Source organism: Dipteris shenzhenensis, chromosome 2, assembly GCF_047967505.1.
Source record: "Dipteris shenzhenensis isolate YYH24624 ecotype China chromosome 2, Dip_SZ_1.0, whole genome shotgun sequence".
Classification (NCBI taxonomy): domain Eukaryota; kingdom Viridiplantae; phylum Streptophyta; class Polypodiopsida; order Gleicheniales; family Dipteridaceae; genus Dipteris; species Dipteris shenzhenensis.
Window position 1 is genome coordinate 8,562,951 of NC_141597.1, and position 7,426 is coordinate 8,570,376.

Below are 7,426 nucleotides of genomic sequence, written 5' to 3' on the forward strand. Positions count from 1 at the left end.
TTCCAACAACAGACTCCACAACAGAATGTACCGCCACGTCAACTTGAAGGAGCTGCACTCTCTAGCATCCTGAGTTGCCCTGTGTCAATTCCCATTGGAATACTCTTACGAAATTGTCCCAATCTCTGGGAGAGTTTCAAAGGTTGGATTGAACTCGCAAATCTCCCTCCAACTATGAACGACATTGAAGATATCCCTATGCGGATGGGTGAGAGAGATAACATATGCAACATTACTGTGCCTTTGATCCACAAGACATATAATGAAGTCCAAGCGATAGTGGATGGTGGAGCAGGTGTCAATGTCCTATCAAACGAGCTCTACGAAGAATGGGGTCTCCCACCAATGCAAAAGGATAATTTCAACATATGCCTTGCCGATGATTCACGGGCTAAACCCTTGGGAATAGTGAATGGCGTGTCCACAAAGATCGCAAGAGTCCACTTTTCCCTTCAATTCACAATCTTGGATCTCCCCAAAAAATCCTATCAAATCTTACTTAGACGTCCTTGGTTACGGGAAGCATCAGTCCTCCATGACTGGGGAACTGATAGATTGACAATCCAGAATCGAGACACTATAGTCAGGGTGAATGGGGACAGGAGCTATTAAACCAATTGTTCCTAGAGCATTGGATGACACATCTTCCACGACAATCTCAAGCAAATCAGCTCCCTTGCAATAGCATGCCATAGCAGGTGACTCGCAAAGCAATGTCAATAACTGGATACAAACATTGGCAACCATCGACAACTGCCATTCATTAGACCCCATCTTCTCACAGATAGATGCTAACGCACTACAGGTCGATCCTCCACCGACACATGAAGAACCAATCGATCTAGAGATGCCATTCTTTATGGCTGACCTCGAATGGGATAATGAACCTGAAGAAGGTACCCATACCAATGATGACTCAGATTTTCCTTGGGACCTTGAAACAGAGGCTGCGAATGCTGAAATTGAAGATCAAATCTTTGATAATGACCTGGCCATTCTGCATGCCCTAATGGCAGTTCCCAAAAGTTGAACCTCCGCAGTTGAATAACAGCAAAAGATCCTGCAAGAAAGCTGCAAGAGGAAATCACAGAAAAGCCAAGGCCGAGCACTTCAATGAATTCAAACGAGTCCAATCAAGGATCGTCGAATTGTACCTTGCAAAGTCAACTCCCTCAAAATCAAAACCACCGCCTCTTAAATGGTCCCCTAAGGGACTGGAAGGAGTATGTGCAGCACATCAACCCTTACTTGGAAACACCTTACTAGTGGAAAAGTTACCCCATAGTTCCCAACGTAAGAAGTTTCGAAAATATAAGCCACATGTGCGGATGAAGCTCGATCAAGCGACTTCAGAAAAAGAAAGAAAAGAAGAGCCTAACAAATTAATAAATGCAACTATGCCACCCAATACACATGACACATGTCAGGCTAGTTCAACTCCATCAAAGGCCGATCTTCGAGAAGTACCAGAATACTTTAAGAATTATACAAGTGGCAGTGCACCAATAGCAATGCCAAGACCAATCAGAGAATCTGAAGTTCAAGAAACCGATAGCATTGGAGAAACTCCAATCTATGAGGGACCGGCAAAAACATGCACAACAAACCTCGCCCTTGAAGGGGAGGAAGAAAAGTTGGTTTTCATTGGGAAACAGCTCCGTCAAGAAGATGAAATGAAACTCAAAGACCTCCTAATGGAATACCATGACTGCCTAGCATGGTCATACAAAGAGATGAAAGGAATTTCACCAGAAGTGGCAGTACACATGATACCTATAAGGGAAGGTGCTCACCCTAAGGTATGTGGACCTTATTGCACAAATCCTAAATATGGCACCATGGTTTATGACGAGCTGGAAAAACTCCTAGATGCCGGATTCATCTATGAGATAGAGCACACTGATTGGGTTTCACCCATTGTCATTGTACCTAAATGCAACAAGAAGCTCAGAATATGCATAAACTTGAAAAATGTGAATGCCGCCACAATTAGGGATCACTACCCCCTATCCTTAACAGAAATAGTGTTGGAAAAGGTGGCACGATCCAAAATATATAGCTTCTTGGATGGCTTCAGTGGCTATAACCAAGTGCAAATTGCTCCTCAAGACCAATCAAAAACAACATTTGCTATAGAATGGGGTATTTTTGCATATAGAGTCATGCCATTCGGCCTTTGTAATGCCCCAGCGACATTCCAGCGAGTTATGTTCACAGCTTTCAAGTCATTTTTGAATAAGTTTTTACAGGTGTTCTTGGATGATTTGTGCATCCATTCAACGAAACAGGACCACTTCAAATGTCTAGAAGAAGTACTAATCAAATGCAGGGAGTATGGCATCTCCCTAAATCCAACAAAATGCCAGTTCATGGTCACCCACGGAGTTGTTTTGGGACACATCATCTCTCAACATGGGATTGCAACTGACATGGACAAAATCAAAATCATCATGGAATTGCCACCTCCTACAAAGTCCAAAGGTGTACAGGTCTTTATGGGACATGCCGGCTATTATAGAAGATTTATATTGTGGTATGCCATGATAGCTAGACCACTTTACAAATTATTAGTGGAGTTCTTATGGACCGAAGAGTGTGACCAAGCCTTTGAGCTTTTAAAGTGGTGCCTAATCACAGCACCCATCCTCATATCTCCCAATTGGGATATTGATTTTCATGTTCATACTGATGGATCCAAGTATGCAATTGGGAGTGTGCTTTGTCAACCTGGTAAACATAAGAAAGACTACCCCGTCTTCTTCACCAGTCGACAACTCAATGATGCAGAGATCAACTATACAACCATAGAAAGACAAGCCCTAGCAATGGTGTATAGTGTAAAGAAATTTCGGCACTATCTACTCGCAAATGATTTTGTCTTCTACACCGACCATCAATCATTGCTTTATCTTGTGAACCGCCCATGTACCACAGGAAGAATGACCAGATGGCTCCTCTTCCTGCAAGAATTCAACTTCAAAATCGTGGTCCGCAAAGGTGCCCAACACTACATTGCCGATTACATGTCTCGAGTCAAGACAGGAGAAGAAGCCACTGGAGTAGAAGATGACTTACCAGATGCCACACTATTTCAAATAGATGATGTTCCAAAATGGTGTGGAGATATCATTGGGTACTTGATGGCAGGAAGACCACCCCCTGACATGAAAGCAGTAGATGCAAGAAAATTGATTCTAAAGGCTGCACCCTATCAACTCATTGCAGGACAACTGTACAAGATGGGCAAGGACCAAATATTAAGAAGATGTGTAATGCCTCATGAGATCTTGCCAATCCTGAGTGAAGTCCATGAAGGCATTGCAGGAGGACACTTCCAAGGGGAAGCCACAGCAAGAAAAGTTCTCCTCGCAAGCTACTGGTGGCCAACACTGTGGGCAAATGCCTATGAATATGTAAAAGGCTGTGATGTATGCCAACGGACTATTAAACCACAACACAAAGACTTCAATCCCATAACACCAATTATTGCACAACAACCATTTGAAAAATGGGGGATTGACTATGTGGGTCCCATACATCCAGCAACAAAAGGAACACAGGCACGCTACATCATTGTGGCCACTGATTACTTTACAAAATGGGCTGAAGCTAAAGCAGTCAGAAAGGCAGAAGCCAGAAGCACAGCAAGATTCTTATACGAAAATGTGATCACCCGATTCAGATGCCCCATTGAAATTGTGTTAGATAGAGGCACACATTTTGTCAATGAGGTAATCCAAGAACTCTTGTCTAGCTTCATGGTCATCCATAGAAAAAGCACACCCTACTACCCCCAAGGGAATGGACTAGCAGAATCCACAAACAAAATCATATGCAATATCCTCACCAAGGTAGTAGAACCACAGCGTTCTGATTGGGCAGAGAAATTGAATGCAGCCTTATGGGCATACAGAACCACATTCAAGGTCAGTACAGGGAACACACCTTTTCAATTGGTGTACAGCCTTAAAGCCATGGTCCCACTCAAATTTGTAATACCAAGTCTACACATCGCAGTACAGGAACGCATGGGTGATCATGAGTCCTTGAAAGAAAGGCTTTGTCAGTTGGAAAAGCATACAGAGACAAGACTAGTTGCTTATCATGGCATGACAACAGAAAAACGTCGATGAAAGGCATGGTTTGACAGGAATCTGAAAGCTGAAGACATCAAGGAAGGCGACTTAGTCCTGTTATACAATGCCAAAGTACACAAGGGAAAATTGAAGTATCTAGGTCAAGGACCCTACCGAGTACGAAAGATGAATCCCATCGGAGCTATGCTACTTGAAACACTAGATGGAGTCCAATTCAACACAACAATAAACGGGAGCCGACTAAAGCGCTACTACATCAACATGCGAGCCATCCCCGACAAAAACGAAGATTTGGGAAACCAAGTCTTCCTTAGTTAGGATTAGATTGTATCACGAGCACTCACTTGCATATGTACGTCTTCGCACATATAGGTAGCATCAATCGATTTTACCTAGAGCTCAGAAGTGATGAATGAGTTCTAGCTGCCCTATGAAAATCCCAGCAAAAAAAGCATATAGTTAGTGCCTACTTGGCTACTAGGTCACATGCACTCACACGCTTTCGCTTAGACACATAGATGATTGCATGAATAATTGTATCACACACTTTCATTCCACACTCTCAAATGATGTATAAAAAAAGGATCTCTCTCCCACACATACACAGAAAGGTCATACAGGCATGCCAATCAATTTAATTATCAATGGTACACTACATGTACATGGATGCAGGTTCAAAAAAGATGCCGCCACTAAAGAGGATGCCCAGAAAGAGCCCACCGCCTCAACCACGGGACCCCCTCCAAAGTTCGCAGCCATCTACATCCTCTCAACCACGGAGACCACAGGCATTCATGGTCCAAAGCGATAGCTCCGAAGAAGATTCAGTGCATGACCAAGTGGAACAAATGCCACCTCAGTCACAACCGGCCTACACAACCGTTAACAAGGCCCAATCATTGGAACTTGTCTAGCCACCCACATCGACTTATGCTCTTTCCTAGGAAGCAACATCTTACTTAGAGCAACGGGGTCTAGGCAGTTTGCATGAGAGCCTCAAATCCTTGGAGGACAGTCCTATCCTGACTACCTACATCAAGGACTTTCTCCATTCTTACTACTCCAGCAATGCAAAGGATGGCAAGTACGGTACAATCACTATACAGCAGAGCCGAGGTAGTCGCGATAGAGCGAGCGAGGAAAAGCGAGCGGGCCCAAAAAAGCGAGCGAGCTTTTCCACAATTTCCTTATCGAGGTACTCAACATAGCTTTGTGGAAACCACTATTTGGAAAGATTCTTGAAAATAAAACTTATGTTACTATGTGTAATTATACCAATATTGTGAATTATAGTCTACCTTAACTTCCAATTGAAGCCATACTCACATTACGCAACAATAGTATGTGGGTTTGAAAGAAACCGAATTTCCACTCCAAAGCGGATTCCATTACTGATACAACAATTCTTTTGCATTTGAAATGGGTTTTATTATCAAACTCCTTCAATAATCAAAACAAATGCGTTGCTTGATATGTTGAACTTAGTAATGTAAACATCACTTCACCCATATGTGGGGAAAAAAAACTTTCTATAGACTTCATAGCATGGGATTGCATCAACACTTATGACATTCAAAATGGTTCTTCTTATTAAAAGTGTTATCAACCATGAAAGAAGTGAATGTTTAAAAATAGTTCACCCGTATGTTGAAAAACCCGTGTCATTTATGACATTCAAAATTGTTCTTGCAACCATCCTGTAGTTCCTAGAGATTTCGCCCATACTTCCAACCCCTTCCCTTCAACCACTAAGAGGTATCTAATAGTTTTATAGAACACTTGAGATATCATCACCTCCTAATACAAAACCATTATTACTATATGTAGAACACTTGAGATATCATCACCTCTTAATACAAGACCATTCTTACTATTTGTAGAACACTTGAGATATCATCACTCCTTCCCTTCAGCCACTAAGAGGTACCTAATACTTTTGTACAACACTTGAACCATTCTTACTATTTGTAGAACAGTTGAGATATCATCACCTTTTAATACAAAACCATTGTTACGATTTGTATAACACTTGAGATATCATCACCTCTTAATATAAGACCATTCGTAGTATTTGTAGATCACTTTAGATATCATCGCCTCTTAATACAAGACCATTCTTACTATTTGAGAGATTAATGGATTAAAGGTTTGAAGCTCATAGGAGGTGAAGGAAGAGAAAGTCAGTTTCAACATGAGGACAATAAAACTAATTGGAATATTTTGACTTATGTATTATACCTTTTTGAAGACTATGACTTTAAGTCAGTTTCAACATTAGGATGATAAAACTAATTAGAATATTTTGACTTATGTATTATATATTTTCTTAGGCAACTTTCTAAAAACACTACACGCTGCTGACAAGCTCCCACATTTGGCATACATATCAATGAGACAATTTCCAACGGTAACATCCAATTCAAAGCCATTTGCCATTATGTAAGCATGAATCAACTCGCCATGATGTAGGGCCCCCATGATGGAGCATGCCTTCACAATGCAGATAAGTGTTGCATTGTCAGGCCGTGTCCCCTCAAGTAGCATTTTATCAAACACTTGAAAAGCTTCTTTCACATGACCATATTGCACATATCCTCTGCAATTATGGCATTCCATGAGGCATTGTCTGGATATCAATTTTTGGCATACCCCCCCCAAAATCTCGGGGGGGTCACTATGTATAAACCCTCTATATCACGTGCGTTCAAGGCCTATATTTAAAGTCCCTTATCTGTAAAAAACTTCATTAATAAAATGTACCCCTTTTTTATACAAATCTGTAAATTTTTTCCAAAACTATTTTAAATAGTCCCTTATGTATATTTATTTCTGTAAATTTTAGAAATAAAAAAATTCCTTCTGTTGAACTCACGTGATAGGGTTACATATGGAACCCAAAAATGATAGCGCATTGATGCACTACCATTTTTGGGCTACCAGGCCTCTTTTTTAATGTCTCCTGAACATAAGAACAAGCACTTGTGTTCCTTACCTTTCTTTCCAATGGGGGTCTTGATTTTGGGGGTGTATGCCAAAAATTGATAAACAACATTATTTGATGCATATAGTTTTATTAAATAGATAAAATAGGCATGAAAACATCTAAATTGGCTCTTGCCATTTGATTTGATGTATGACATGACCCCATTTATTTTTGTGATTCCAAAGATACGGGGTCTTACTTTTAGGGCTTGAATGCCTGAAATAGGCAGTGCGTCAATGCACTACCTATTTCATACATTTAGGCCTCAAAAGTAGGACCCCATGTAGAACCAAATGAGGTCCTACTTTTGAGGCCTAAATGCCTGGAATAGGCAGCACATTAACAA